We start from the raw sequence: 16,757 nt of genomic DNA, 5'->3' as shown, positions 1-16,757 counted from the left end.
GATCAGGAATTTGTTACTCCGATTGAGCTTTATAATGATAGTGTTGTTTCTAATACAAATCCAAATAATTTTAATAATTATTCACCTATTCAAAAGGATGTGGATTTGACTAGAGATACCACCGTTTTAGACGATGTAGTTCATGATCCTTTAGCCTGCAGTATATTGGATAATCCATTATTTGATGTGCCTAACAGTGAATCGGAGGAGGTAACTATGATTAAAACCTTAGTTTATGAGCCTTTCTCTTATAATCCTTTATATGATTGTGATTATGGTTTAGAGGAAAGAGTTTACCCTGAGAATACTGTTTTAGAATCTAGCGATTTAGAAACACTAGTCTTAGAAGATGATAAACTCGTAGAAATGAGTGAGGATGAACCCAACTTAGAAGAATTTATTGACCATTTCCAGGAATCTGATGACCTAGAAATTAGGGAAGTTGTGACTAGTCTTTCTAGAGACACAGAAAACTCTAAGTTTGGGGGTGATTATCATTCTCCGTGTGCTTTAACTCTTAGAAAGTACCCTCCTGTAGACTTGACATTTGTGCCTCAACCATCTTACAAGATTATCTTCATACACGTTTTCCCGAACCTAATGATGTCCAGAAAGAAGCTCAGTTGTTAGAAACCCATCCTCTGGTTGATGTGGTTAACCCAGGCTATGATACCAAGATTGACTTTGTTTTCCCACCAAAAACTTTTCAACCAATTGTGGGAACTTTTGATTTTAAGATGTGTCGGTTATTAAGTTTTGAGACTAAACCTAATCACTTTAGGATATTAGGGTCGACACATTTTCTTAAGGAAGACCACCTCTTTCATTGTGGCCAGCTGTGTGAGTCAAATATGACTGACTTAGAGGATCCCCAGTTATTCAGGTTGTTGTTATGTGCTTATAAGTTCTTAGTTGAGTTTTTCCAGACTCTAATACCTGAACCGGATCTTAGCTTTGAGGAAATCCAACCGATGAAAACCTGTTATCTAGACCCAGTTATAGAACCTGAACCTGAGCCACAACTAGATGTAGTTGTCTTAAACAAGGGTATGTTCGGCATCTTTTTGGTCTGTTGCAGTTTCCTCTTCTTGTGGGTAACACTTTTTGATCCAGATGACCCACAGTTATTCCGGCTACTACTATATGATTCTACGTGGTGACTAATCCTTGCTTAGTCTGGCTGAAGACTTTAAACTTAGCACTTCTTAGGAGGTAACCCAATATTCATGTGACACGGTAATATCTTTCCTTATCTCTTTTGCTTCATTGGTAACAGTTTCTCCTTGTTCATGTTTTTAATTTTATCTTTAGAACATTGAGGAAAATGTTAGGTTTAAGTTTGGGGGTATGGGAGAAACTTTTTAGTTGCATAATTAATAAACTCCAGAGCCTAGAAATTTATGCGTATTCAGGATGGCACTAACTAATCTAAGTGGATGGAAGCATCTTGGTTGTAGGAGTTGAGGAACCAATCTGATTAGATGGAAACATCTATAGAGTCTATTCATAAAAGCACAGAGCTCAGGTGTTAGAAATAACATGATAGTTGCACCATATCTCGTTGAGTCCTTTTCATTTCTTTTTTTCATTTTATTTTTTCATTTTAAACTATGTTTCTCTAAGTGATTAGGTGGGGCACACGATTCAAGTTGTTACCATTGCTAGGGTGAATTAGAGTGACTGAGTTACTAAAAAAAAAAAAAAAGACCGGACCAGTTAGACCAATCGGAATAAGTATTGACACTTGGATAACAATATGCGTGTGTTCTCCCTGTTTCCGTCGCCTAATCAAGCGTGGAATGCAGGACCCGTGGAACTATCGTGTAATCTGCTGACAAGAAGCATGCGCTTGGATCAAAAAGATCTATTCATGCCGTTAAGTTAAAAAAAAATGGTTATTGTTCTATTTAGTCAACTGCTGGTTCCCTTGTATTTTCCAGTTTGTTGATCTAGATTTAAGTTATTGACCACTGGTTCCCTTGTATATGCCAGTTGTGTTGATATTAGTCAGACCGGTATCTCAGTCCATTAGGATAGGTTCATTATGGCAGTGGCCTTCAGACAGATATGTGAAACGTCGATCATTTGGTTAACATCAAAACCATCTACATTTTTCTATTTCCATCTCCTTTTTCTATCCATATGATTAGTTTGACTCCGAATATGATGTCCATAATGCAACTATCTGAGTAGAGATCTGTCACTTTATATGAATTTTAGTATGCTTGAGTGTAATATCGTGTACAAAAATTGGAATTTCGCATCAGGGTACTTCCTCCTGTAGTCAGTGATTGTAAGCCAACCAAGGAGATTCTTTAGTGCCTTCCAAGGTTCGTTGTAGATAGCTAGGGTCTGGAGTAAAGGTTTTGTGGGTACACCTCTGGTAAACCCTCCGGAGACAACACTCCGCCACTAGGGCCACCTAGTGGTTTAACGACTTACTGCACGTGCTAAGTGTAGTCATTTTATTTTTTAGATTAGATTTGCTCGAGGACTAGCAAATAATAGGTTTGGGGGTATTTGATAGACACATTTTTGTGTCTACTTTGTCCTCAATGTCTGTATTGTTGGAACTCTATTTTTGTACTAATATTGTGTTTTTATGTATTTTTAGGAAATAAACATTTTTGGAAAATTCGGCTCGAAAAGTTGATTTTGGCACCCGGAGGACAAGTGTTATTCGGACTCTCGCTTTTGGATAAGGGGTAACCTAATTACTAAGGGGCACCCCCAGGTCACCCCCAAGACATCTTCTATTCGCACCCCAGTTCAGGATAAGGGGCATATCATCTTCAACATTCAAATTCCTGTTTTGGCGGGAAAACCATTTTCACCCCTGACAAATTTTCAATCAACAAAATGAAGGTGTTCTAGTGCGATTCAATCGCTGAAAATTGGTGAGAAGTTGTGATTTAACATGGAAAAGCTGTTGTGAGTGTTCTCTTAGCTCAAATTTGGCTAGAATTGTCTAGCCAATTCACGGTCTCAAAACAGGTAAAACACATGCAGAAGAGTTTCTCTACGACTTCTGGAAGATTTTGTGTGTGTTCTGCTCGTGTTTCATGCATCGAGCAACCTGTTGGAGCATGTGTAATCGAATTGGAGCGTGCTGGACCAGAGAAAAGCGTGAAAAGATAAAACAGGAAAGAAAATATCCGAAAATATTTTCTTTCACTGCCGAGGATTTGTGGAGTTATGGAGTAGATTCGATGCATGCTTCGGGTTTAAATAGAGTCCTTGGAGGTCAGATAAAGGGTGTCGAGAGTGGGGAGGAGAAGAGAGGAAGCTGCAGAGGAAGAATCACCAATTCTCTCTGCTGCTGTTGCTGTTCGTGATGAACACGAAGAACAGACTTGCAAGAACCGTCGTTTATTGACAGTCGTAGTTACAACGCGCGACAACGACACTTCAGCTTTTTATCGTTCCTTTTGTAACGATTGAACATCGCCTTTGCAACAGTTATTTCTGTTGCGATTTTTCTGTTCAATTGTTTTACTCCCTTTAATCAACTTTTGAGCTTTATACATGTATTTTGAGATTATGATTAATATGAGGAGCTAAACCCCAACACTGGGGCGATGGAGGAAGCCTTATTTCACACTTGGGTAATTATATTTAATTCTTTTCATGACTTTTGCATTAATTTTAATTGAAATTATGATTTAAATTAATTAGTTGTGATTTGATTTGATGGGTCATGCTTAGCTTAGATGATTTGATGTCCCATGTTTAACATTTACACCTAATATTTTGAGAATCTATCTTGGCAATAAATTAGAGTCGATATATTTAATATATTTTTCGAGCTATTATTGATAAAAGAATTATTATTTGAACCTTAAGAAATGAATTTGGCGGAATCCTAGTCCCAGTACCTCTCTACCAATTTGTCAATATTTTTGTATATAATTTTTATAAATCTAAAAATCCTTCACCTTCACAAGTCTTAGAGTTCAAACCATCCTTACCACTACTACTACAACCCCCATTAAATCTTTAATCAGTATATTAGATTAAAAAGGAAAATAGATAAACATGAAAATATTCATTCCATATCTCATTATATTGCTACAATATCTCATTTTTTTTTAGTAATATGGAAATTGAAATATTCGGTGTAAATACCAAAGAATAGTGATTTAAGATGGAAAACCTAAAAAAATTAGGCAATAGGTGTATTGGATGTCTATATATATATATATATATAAGCTTTAATCGTATCTGCTTGTAGCATTCTACAATAAGAAAATCCTAAAATCTTGTAAATTTTTTTTTTGATAATCTTTCATCAGTATAATAGTGATGGATATGTTGCCGGAATTAACTACCGAGATACTTCAGCGCATCCAAACTGCAGAAAGCGTTTTAGCAAGCAAATGTATATGCAAAGAATGGAATACTATCCCCGGGGACAAAATAATGGATTCTTTTTTGGTGTCACACCAAGAATGGGGAAAGATAAAGTTACCCAACTCTTTTATAGAGAGGAAGATTTCAGCCGGATCATAACAGCCGACAATCACGACTCCCCGAATGATGGAACCCATGATGATTGGACTATGTTGCACCCAATAGTTAGATCTTGCAATAGTCTGGTATGTTTTTATGTTTCACACCACGACATACAAGATCCTGCGTATATTATGAATCCAGAAACTGGTGAGCACCTCCATCTGCCACAACTATGCATCCCAGTTGCACCGAATCCAGTACTTTCGTGGTATCCACGATACAACATAATTTGGGGTTTCATCTACTGTCAATGTACCAATGAGTACAAGGTAGCTCGAATTCACATGGATGGTAAAGTTCAAATACACACTCTAGGAGACAAGAGGGGATGGAGGAACATAACAGAGGAGATTCCTTATACTTTTCGGAGTTCAGGTGTGTACGCGCATAGTTGTATTTTTTGGAAGGATTGTTGTCAGTAGGATATTGGCATAATATCTTTCAATTTGGACACTGAGACGTTCCATCAACATTCGCCACCCCCGCATCATATTCCCGGGAGTGAATTTTTCGATAAATACTTACCCATCACTTGGTATGGTCATATTCGGAGTTCATATTTTATTTTACTACATCCATGAGGGGATTGATCGGCCCCGGATAGATTTATGGGCTCCCATTTCCGAAGAAAATATTCATACATGGGCACCTGACGGGGAATGGAATTGGAATTATAAGATAAGCATTTACTTTGAAGAGGATGAATGGACGACTTATAACCTGATAGCCTTTGTAAATAACATGGACCTCTTATTTTGGCAGAATAGGCGTTTATTGCGTTACAATACACTCACCAGAACTTGGACGGGAATTTGGGGGGAACTACCGTAGGAAAACAAGTGTTGCAATTATTCCTCACATGAGGAGCGCTGTCTCGTTGAAGAATTTTGGTGGACAATCAGAAACGTGTACTCATGATGTCCATACCGCTAACACATTCCTTGGTTTATCTATGTAGCTTTTTTTCTTGTAGTTGTGTTTTTTTTTTTTTTTCTATCCTGAAATGTACAATTTTTACTCGGGTTATCGCTTTTTTTCTTCTTGTATTTGTGTTTTTTTTTTTTTTTTTGGCGTTTGGATTTTTTTCTATATATGTTGAAATGTTCAATTCCTTGTATAACATGATAGTGTTGCCGCTAAATGTTGGGTCATTGTTTAACTAGCCAACCTTTGGTTTTTTCTTTTTTTTTGCGTTACACCTATGGTCCAGCCGACTGGGCCACCCCAACCGACCTAGGTAATTAGTTCAAAAATAGAAAAATTATTTGGGTATTTCCTAAGAGATCGCGTGTATTAAATTAAAAAGGAAATTAGATAAATATGAAAATATTCATTCCATATCTCATGAGATCGTGATTTATTTTAAAAAGGAAATTAGATAAACATGAAAATATTCATTACATATCTCATTAGATTGCTACAATATTCGGTGTAAATACCAAAGAATATGTGATTTAAGATAATGATGGAAAACCTAAAAAAATTAGGGTTTTCCTTACAAATATATATAAATTCCACCAAGCATAGAAAAAAATTAACATAGAGTATTAAGAGGAAAATGAGTTCTGCCAAGAGGAATTGTAGAGATGAAACTGAAGAGAGGATCCAAAAATGTCCTCGACTGATGGATGGTCCTCGTAAATTGAGGATTATCATTAGTGTGGACGGAGTAACTACTGTTCCTGGTGTTCCCCTCGACGGTGTAATTAGTTCTGTTGTCAGTAGTGTTGACAATGATGATGTTCCTATTTATGCTGATGTTATTCCTGGTGTTCCTCTGGACGCTGTAATCAGTAGTGTTGAGAATGCCGATGTTCCTGCTTATGCTGATGTTCATACTGTGAATGATGATGCTCCTGCTTCTATTATTAAAATTAATGATGAATATCCCGATGTTCCGGACATGGAAAAGGATCCAAAAGTTAACAAGCATGATCTTAACAAGCAGGTGGAGCCTGATGAAGCAGAAAATGGCAAATTTGAGGATGACAAGGCGGCCAAGCCTGCTGGTTTGAGTGATCAAGTTCACCTCAACATTGTGAGAAGATTTTTTTGAAGATGGGGGATGGTTCATTTGATATATATATATATTTTTTTTTATATGATAGGTTTTGATTTATGTATTTCTTTTTGTGGACGCTTTGAAAGTTGTTTTCATTTCTTGTTTCGTTTGCTAATTTTGTCATTTAGAAGAAGGTCATGTTTATGAATTATTTTATTATTTAAGTATTGGAATCATGAAATAAATCAGATAATTATTTACAAGTTCACAGACTTTACAGAATGCAATATACTCTTGCAAATTTATTTATTTATGAGGTGTGCATTCTTTTGGAAAACTAAATATAATTAGTTGAAAAAACGGAGGAAATGTAGAAAAATACAGTTGTTCCCCCCTGTAAACAATAAGAATCAATCTATCACTTTAGGTCTGATCTTATTTTCTCCTTGCCGATACTTTTAACAAAAATACGAGTTTGAACAAGTAAAGTGCTATTGAAAGTGAAGTACCGCTATAAGACGATGTTAATGATAATGATCTTTGCGTGGATTTGGATGAGAATGAGGAACTAGACTAATCTGACAAAGAACCAGATTAATCTGACAAAGAACCAGACTCATCTAACAAGTTCTTTGTTTTTTAAACAGGATTTTTTATGTGTGAACTTTTAGTTTACGTATTTTTAAATATAAAGCATTTCGTCTAACCATTTTGTTTTCAGTGGTGGTTGTATTTATTTTTTAAGTACTGCACTAGATGCAGGCTTTTTACACTGATAGATAGGTTGACATTTATGTGATGAATGATTCACGTTGAACTTTTATGTTTTCTGGAAATGATGAACATGAAAATGGATGGGTTTAGTTTCTTTATCTTTAGTAGCTTACTATATGATTAGAATAATACGTTTCCTACATAGGTGCCACTAATAATTCATACATTTCCTCCATAAACCAAGAATAATGCATGAGACAACCCAGCTTAAAATTATTAAGGAAAAAATTATTCGAAGTAGGGAAGTAATTTTTTTCTATGACCTCTTTTCGAGTTGGTTAGAGATAGGAAACTAAATTTCGAAAATTTTGGGAAACAAATTTATCATAACTGTCTACGATATATTCTCTCATAAAATAAGGAAACTAACCATATTGGTTACACATCAAAAATTTGGAAATAAAAAAAGAAAAACACCAAAAATCTTTTGTTTGGCGGGTGATGAAAATGAATTTTACTGGGCGGGATGATTTCAAAAGGAAAATCAATTCCCGCCTGATGGTTTGGTTAAATTCCAAAAAGAAAAAGAAAGATGAGTTCGATCTACTTTTTCAATTTTTATTACTCGATTCATTCTCTCTGTGAAATCATAATTCTAGTACTATCTCTGATCTTTAAATTGATGTTAGATTTTTTGTTCGATCTCATGGAATCAGATGTTAGATCTTATAGGTTTACTAGTTAAAGCATGATTAGGGTTTTTATTCTATTACTTCATATAGGTTTACTAGTTAAAGCATGATTAGGGTTTTTATTCTATTTTTACTATCTCTAATCTTTGCAAGGAATCTACCTCTTTAAACTCAATCTTCGTTACTGGTAATATTTCTACAACCCATTATCGAATGAATATTAAATTTATGTTAGATATTTTGTTTGATCTCATGGAATCAGATGTTAGATCTTATAGGTTTACTAGTTAAAGTGGTGGGCCCGGGAAAGCGTATAAAATTGAAGCGAAATAAAAACGCGGGCCTACAGTAATACCGCAAGTGCACGGTCGTCAGTTGTAGCTCGTGCAAGTACGGGTCGATCCACAGAGACTGGGGGTGTTTGGAGTTTCTAGCTATTTGGGCTCTAAATTGCTATTGGGCTTCTAATTGTGCTTTGGGCTTAGTGGGTTTTTGTAACAATGAAATGGTTTTGGGCTCAGTGGGCTTTTGGATTGACTGTGAACTTATGGCCTAGCTATACACATACACATGTGAGCTCACAAAACAGCAACAAAAAAAACATTTACTAAACAGAGAACTACAAACTAACATGTGAACTAGAATGAAATGTGAATTAAAACATAAAACAAACTGAATTGAAACAAGATAAACTAAAACTGAATTTGGAATTAAAATTGAAAATTAAAATTAAATCTACAAATACAAAACAGGGAAGAAAAATCTACCCAAGAGGAACTGGCTAGTCCAGCCCTCATGGGGATACACTGGCTAGTCCATAGATATCCAATACAACACCCCAAAGCCTCTATTTATACCCAATTCCCCCAATTTAGGGTTTTACACAATTCCCTCAAAAATTCCCAAAACAGTTGAAATTAGGGTTTGGTATTCTCACCTAATTCGCTGAAATCAATCCCAATTAACGTCGACCCATGCCTTGTAATCTCTTCCTGCTCCATTCCCATGCGCCAACTGCTACTCTAGACTCACCTATTTGACTGATTTCTCACCTAGGGTTTCAGAGAAAAGAATGGTGAGAAATCAGTGAAATAGAGGGCTAGAGAGAGGGGTATTAGGTGGTTTAGGTAATATAGGTGGTTGTGATGATGGTATGGTGGTTGCATGGTGGTTGTAGCAGGTGAAGAAGGTGGTGGTGATGATGGTGGTGCGGCAGGTGAAGGTGGTGGAGTTGCAGAGAGGGATGAGGTCGATGGAAAGAAGGGGAGGGGCTGTTTGTTTGGGTAGTATAGTGTTTGGTGTTAGAGTGTTGATCGAGGATATCAAGTTGGATGATCTTCGAAGCTAGGCCGTGGGATGTGGAGTTGATAGAACAATCTGACGGCGAGATGGAGTGGAGCTTGTAGCTACCGTCGGATGCATAGATACAACGAAACCGACGGCGCAAGATGGAGTTAGGTACTGTGGTGTTAAGCGGAAGTATTGAGATTTGATGCATAGTCAAAGAAGCGACCGTAGGATTCAAATGCAATCTAATCTGAAGGCTTAGAATTTAGGCACTATGATGTTTGACAAGAACTTCAGATTTTGATGCACTATAGTGAAGCGACCATCGGATTCAGATGTAATCTAATCTGACGGCAGAAGATGGAGGCGGGTATGGATATAGAAAATGGGTTTGGGTAAGGGTTTTGGGTCTTGGGTATGCCAAGCCCATATCTTCTTTAAGAACAATTCTTCCTTCTTGAGCCCATTCCTAACTTTTTGGTCTTGTGCGCACCATTCTTTGCGGCTTCCTTGCGTAATTTCTTCCGGCTTTTCACCACTCTTCAGCTCTTTTCCGCTCCGCAAGTCATCCAGACTTTATTTATTACCTAAAAATATAAAATTAAGTAAGAAAAATATTTATTCTTGAAAACAATGAAAATACAGAATATGGGATAAAATGTAGAATTAATGCACAAAGGATGAGTTAAATGCCAACAAAAAGGGATAAATATATACAATATTTGGCACTCATCATAAAGCATGATTAGGGTTTTTATTCGGCTGTATCAAAGAACAAGTTAATGACAATCACGGGTTGTACGATGAGATGTGATTTCATTTTGTTACAACAATAATGTTTTAGGCTTAAGTTACATGCATGAACTATTATAAGATTTAGGTAAGGATCTTTCTTTCATGTTACTTAGTTAGGCTTTACTAGTTACTTAGGTTTTACAAAATAATAATAAAAAAAACTTAACGATGCTAATTGTTTTATAGGGTTTTAGTTATTGTTTGGGTTGGATTTTGATTAAGAGTTAATAACTCTACTTTGATCGACGATGTTGTGTCAATCATATATATATATATATATATACAAGGTTTCTCAAGATTTAATCATCCGAGTCTCTGTTACTTGGCGGGCCCGTATCTGCATTTTAAGTTGCCACTTTTAATGATACCATGTTGCTGGTTGGCCAATTTGACTATCATCTTCAAGCTAAAAATGGATAATCATTATGTGGTGCTTTAGTTCTCTTGTCTTTTGTAACAAAAAGTTATATAAGACCGTTTAACCGGTACCTTTTAGAGTCAGATGATTCTAAAAATGATGATCTCGAAGTGTTAGAAGAAAAAGAATCGGAAAATGCTTAAGTATTTAATCATCCGAGTCTCTGTTACTTGGCGGGCCCGTATCTGCATTTTAAGTTGCCACTTTTAATGATACCATGTTGCTGGTTGGCCAATTTGACTATCATCTTCAAGCTAAAAATGGATAATCATTATGTGGTGCTTTAGTTCTCTTGTCTTTTGTAACAAAAAGTTATATAAGACCGTTTAACCGGTACAAATTAGAGTCAGATGATTCTAAAAATGATGATCTCGAAGTGTTAGAAGAAAAAGAATCGGAAAATGCTCTGGAAGCAGAAAAGCAGCCACAACAGGAAGACTCTACAGAAGAGATCATAAAAGAGAGGGGAATGACAAGAATGTTGAAGATGCATAAATGCTTCTCGAATTCTGATGCCAAAAGAAGGGATATTGAATTTGACAAAATGTTCCGGCCAATTGGTGACCATAGAATTGAATTCAGTAGTTACCTAGGCTATTTGGCCCGTGATATGGTTGGCATAAAACATTTATGTTGGAAGGAAGTCCCTCCAACAACAAAACAAAATATGTGGGACAAAATTCTAGTATGCATATGCGGTTATCAATTCGTCGTTTTTGTTGTCTAACTGTGAGTCTGTGATGAACATACATTAGTTGTTATTGCAGCTTCATTTTGAGGTGCCCCATGAATTTAAGTGAGTGGGCATGAAGCGTCTACCTGTTCATCTGCGGGACTTCAGAAGGAAATTGTACAACAATCATGTAAAACCCTTCCTGGAAAGACCGGACAAACTAAAAACTTTTCCCAAAAAGTACGAAAGGGTAATGGACCAAGAAAACTGGGACAATTACCTTAATCATATATTAAAATCGCCTATATTTAAGGTATGGAATACACATTGCTTTTTCTAATTTGTGTTTCGTTCTTATTGTCTATCCTAGCATACTAATGAAATTATTTTTATTTCCTCTGCAAGAAAAATTCAAAGAGGGGAAAAGAGGCAATATCACAATCCAAGTTCCCACATCGGACGGGACGAGCAGGATACTCGGGATTAGAACTAAAATTAGGAAGTCTGTTGTCTTATTTATTATACACTGCACAGTAAAGCCGACCATATCAGATACTTCTGTTTTGTATGTCGTGTTGCGTGTCTCATATATGCAGAAACTTATAACGGTATAGGGATGTGTCCTCTTACACCAATATGTAATTTTGTCACATTAGATGCTTTGGAATAGATTTTCTGTTTTACATAGTTAATATCTGTGCAGATGTAAATCCTTACTTGTTTCTGGTAACTACTAGGTCAAAGGGGGAAATGTTGCCGAAGAAGATCTCGAAGACCGGTGCTTCATGTGGGCAAAAGCATGCGAAAACAAGCAGGGAATTGTACCAGACGATTTTGTTAGGGAGAAGACAACTGAAGTTGTGAGAAAACAGAAACTTTACATTCCTCATGTTTTTAACCAAACTAAGTGCGCAAGGTTTAAATCAGAATTTAACACATTATTTGAACATGAAGAGAAGCGGGAGATGATTCGATAGGGAACTCTAACGGTTGGTCATAACGAGGATGCCCTAACAGTTGTGATCGGCCCGGATAAGGGTGGACGTGTCAAGGGGACTGGCTTTGGAGTGACGACAACCGTTTACTTTCCAAATGTAAGAAAACCAAGACACTCGAAAGACAATGATCAACTGCGTGAAAATATGAAAGCTAAGGAGAAAGAATTAGAGTCTACTAAAAATGCGTATCAGAGATTAACAGATAACTTCTTATCTCAAGGAGTCGACATTGCGAAAATTATGGGAAATAGTATCTGCAAGTCTGGAGGAGAGGTAAGTGAACTGAGTTTTGATTAGATTGTGTAAATTTTTAAAAAAATTGGCAGACAATATCTGACTTTTTCAAACAGTGTGTTCAACTACAATCACAAGATGCAGGACCTAGCAACGCCTCCAATCGATCTAAGAATAACATAGGTCCAGAATCAATTAAGCAACTTCCAAAAAAACATGGGAAATCCGGTCCACAAAAGTCATCTGAAAGCATCAAAGGGTCCGCGAAGCGGGACTCTCCTTGTACTAAAACGCCGACCGTTTCTACTGAATACGTCTTTAGTATCAAAAAAGAAGTCTATGTCTCCTCCATCCACTGGGGAATATCAGAATGTGGCATCTGAAAAAGTTACCATTGATGTATAGTTTTCCAACGCATTTAAATTTTTAATCTTCCATTTACTATCTCTCATGCGCCTTGTGTTTCTGCAGGGCATAGGATGCAAACTTTGGTTTGGAGAAAAGGACAACATTGTTTCCATTGGTAGAGCTTGCTCTACAAAGACGGTACTCTATAAAGTGAAGTCAGGAATTAAGGGTTCACTTCCATGCTATAGCATCCGGGTTAGTGAAGTACTAAATGAAACCATCAAATTACCCATTGGCAAGTCTGGGTTAAAAACTGTAAAGGATGTTGGTGATGCGGAAATTTGTTGGCCATCAAATCAAACCATCTTGGATCAAAAGGTTGGTTTTTAGGCTTGTTTGCTTTATTAACTCATTGGATATGTTTTTACACAAACCAGTTTTATATATGTATCTTGTTTGATATAAGAGACGAATATGTTATCAGCTATATGGATCACGGACGTTAATGTATATTTTAGAGAACCTTATAGAACAAGACATGAGTTTAGCTACTTGATTGTGAGTCAGTTGTGCATTGTGCTTAAATGGTTTCACTGCAAAAAGAAGGTACAACTTTCATTTCAATTTTCTGATGCAGGTAAGTCAACCAAAATATTCCGAGGCTGTGAAATCACCGGCTCTACTCAATGGAAGCCAATCTCATATCGCAATATCTGAAAAAGTTCCGAAGGTATGTGTTTTAAACCAGTTACATGATCTTAAGACCATATGAGTCTGAAATATGCTATCAACTATATGAATCACGGATGCTAGGGTGTATTTTGGAGAACCTTGTATATTTGTTACCTATTCAATTCATCAGTGTCTTCGCATTCACGGTGGAATTTGGTATATTTGTTACCCGAATATGGAATATTACTCTACTGCTGCAAGTAACTCAACAAAATTCGGGGAAACATACTCTGGATGTGACGTCAAAAGCAGTTTATCTGGTATCTGTTTTATTTTTACATGCATTTTAAATCTCAAATTTTCTTTGTAGTTTTCCCTTGAAGATGTTCATATGCCATATATTTCCGCAGGGTAAAAGGTGTTACCTTTTTGACCAGCTGTCTAAGGAAAACGTCCTTGCTAGAGGTAGAGCTTTTCTGTTAGCAGGAAAACAAAAATTACATGGAAAGGATGAGGTGGAGGTTGATTGCCACAAAATATTGATTGAGGAAGTAATAAAACCGAATTTCTGTATACTCGTACGATTTGATGGTATGGAAACATTAGGACAAACTCTTGGAAAAGCGATTCCTTGGCCAAAGTATGGTGTTAAGCTTACCGAGCCTGCTAAGAAGGTTAGTTGCTTGGCTTGTTTGATTTTTAAGTCGAATATACATAAACCAGTCTATCAATTATATGAATCACCGATCCAAGTGTAAATTAGAGAACCTAGAAAAATAGAAATATGTGTAACTTTCAAAAGTAACTAACTCTTTTAATCTTATGAAGAACCCGACCAGTAATTCACAACCAACTACTTCTCTGCGGAAGTATCCTGCACGTAGCAACCCTTCTGATGGATCTAAGAAGCAGTCTCCTAATCTTATGCAGAACTCTACCAGTAATTCCTAACCAAATCCTTCAATATCTCTAGAGAAGTCATGCACATCTACGGCAGAACCTCTGGCTAAGACATCTAATGGAGTATGTTTTTTTTTTGATTTTTTTTCTTCGTAAATCTGTATTGCTAATTCTAACATTTTCTTTTTGTATGATGTTCTATGCCATATATCTCCGCAGAAAGCAAAATACGACCTTTGGAATGGATCTAGGGGAAACGTCGTTTCTAGAGGCAGCATTTTACCTACGGTGCCTAACCAGAAAATACATGGACAATATCTTCCTAAAAACTGTTATGTTATCAATATTCAGGAGGTTATAGTTCCATCGTTCGTGTTAACCGAACCAAGTGGTGACTCTAAGTTATTAGGGCAAGCTGAAAATAGTTTTGTGGCATGGTCAAAAGATAACTGTTCCATCTCTGATGAAAAGGTTATTTTCTTAGCTCTTTTGCTTTGTTAATCAAGTATATAAATTGTTTTACATAAATCGGGTATTCAGTTTGATTAAAGAATAAGTACGAGTCAAAAATATATTAACACCTAAATGGAACATGAATGCCAGTGTAAATTAGAAATTTGATATTAGGTTACGGATTTATTATGGGCATTAGCTGTGAAAAATGGCACGACCTTCAGTGAAGTTGGCTTTATTACATTGTTGGAAAAATGACTTTTGTCTGTCTCTTGTTGAGAATTCACACGACAGACGAATTCACCTTGGATTTAGAATATATATGTAATACATTTAATCTCTTGCTGTAGGAAACTCCATAGCATGGAAAACCTCATAAGTAACCAGAACCAGTTTTAGATTTTGAGAAGAAATTGGACATTGACTTAAGAACAACTAGCAGCCTTGCAGATGATAAACGGAATGAGGAGCACCTAGCAGTCAATCCACATTCAGGGAGTCATGTAGCCTCTGAAAAGCTTCCTCGGAAGACTAAAAAGGCGCAGAGAAAGTTATATGTACAAAGTGTATATAAGGCATACCAACTTCCATATGGGAAACAGAGGATGACAAGGTTTGGCGCGTCGAGAATGTCACAACCTGATCCATTGCATGCAGAGACACCACCATCAAAAAAGTTGAAGAAAAACTGATGATTTTTGGATAAATGTTCTTTAATATTTTCTTTTGCAAACTGTTAGACCAAAGCTCAACATTTTTTACTGTGTTATTAATAATAATATAAATTTTTGGCATATATGAATTTCAGATTTAACCACAATTTATAAAGTATAAAAGAATTTGGATAGTGCCAGGTGGATGGTTTAGATGCGTCATATCTGAACGGCTTAGAGGCGTCACACGCGTAATACACACACTTCTAGATTAATTGGCGTGGCTAAACATAACATAAAGATACATTAAGCAGATATAAATTGGCGTGGATAAATATCACATAAAGCCACCCTATATGGCGTGTCTATAGAATCTCCAATGAACGGCTCGCAACGTTACATGTGTACGGTGAAGGATGCATATAATTTAACGGTCAATATTGTATCATCTTAAATGAGATCCAACGATTCCTAATACGGCCACATGAATCAAGGTAATTGTAAATTGGCGTGGCTAAATATCTTATATAGCCACGCTATATGGTGTGTCTATAGGATATCCAATGAATGACTCACAATGTTACATGTGGACGGTGAAGGATGCATATAATTTAATGGTCAATATTGCATCATCTTAAATGAGATCCAGCGATTCCTAATACGGCCATGTGGATCAAGGTAATTGTAAATTGGCGTGGGTAAATATCACATATAGCCACGCTATATGGCGTGTCTATAGGATATCCAATGAACGTTACATGTGGATGTTATTCAACGGCTCCTAATACAACCATGTGGATGAAGGTTATTGAAATTAGCATGGCAAAAACATAACATATAGCCACGTTAAACCTATATGAGGCGTGTCTATAGGATATCCAATGAAAGGCTCACAACGTTACATGTGAATGGTATTCAACGGTTCCTAACACAACCACGTGGATGAAGGTTATTGAAATTGGCGTGGCTAAAACATAACATATGGCCACGTTAAACCTATATGGGGTGTGTCTATAGGATATCCAATGAACGGCTCATAGCGTTACATGTGGATGGTATTCAACGGTTCCTAATACATCCACTGGATGAAGGTAAGTGAAATTGGCGTGGCTAAAACATAACATATAACCACGTTAAACCTATAATGGTGTGTCTATCGGATAACCAATGGATACGCCAAAAAGAAATTTGCGTGTCTAAAGTGAACCAAATAGCCACGCCAAAAAGAAATTTGCGTGTCTATAGTGAATAAAATAGCCACGCCAAAAGCAATTTGTGTGTCTATAGTAAACCAAATAGCCACATTAGAACAATAAATCGTATGTCTATAGAGTACCAGTACTTAAGTTTTTGGGACACTATATAGCAACGCATATATGGCTCTGGCGTGTCTATTCATGCAGAAA

Source organism: Papaver somniferum, unplaced genomic scaffold, assembly GCF_003573695.1.
Source record: "Papaver somniferum cultivar HN1 unplaced genomic scaffold, ASM357369v1 unplaced-scaffold_99, whole genome shotgun sequence".
NCBI classification, from domain to species: domain Eukaryota; kingdom Viridiplantae; phylum Streptophyta; class Magnoliopsida; order Ranunculales; family Papaveraceae; genus Papaver; species Papaver somniferum.
This window is presented reverse-complemented; position numbering follows the sequence as displayed.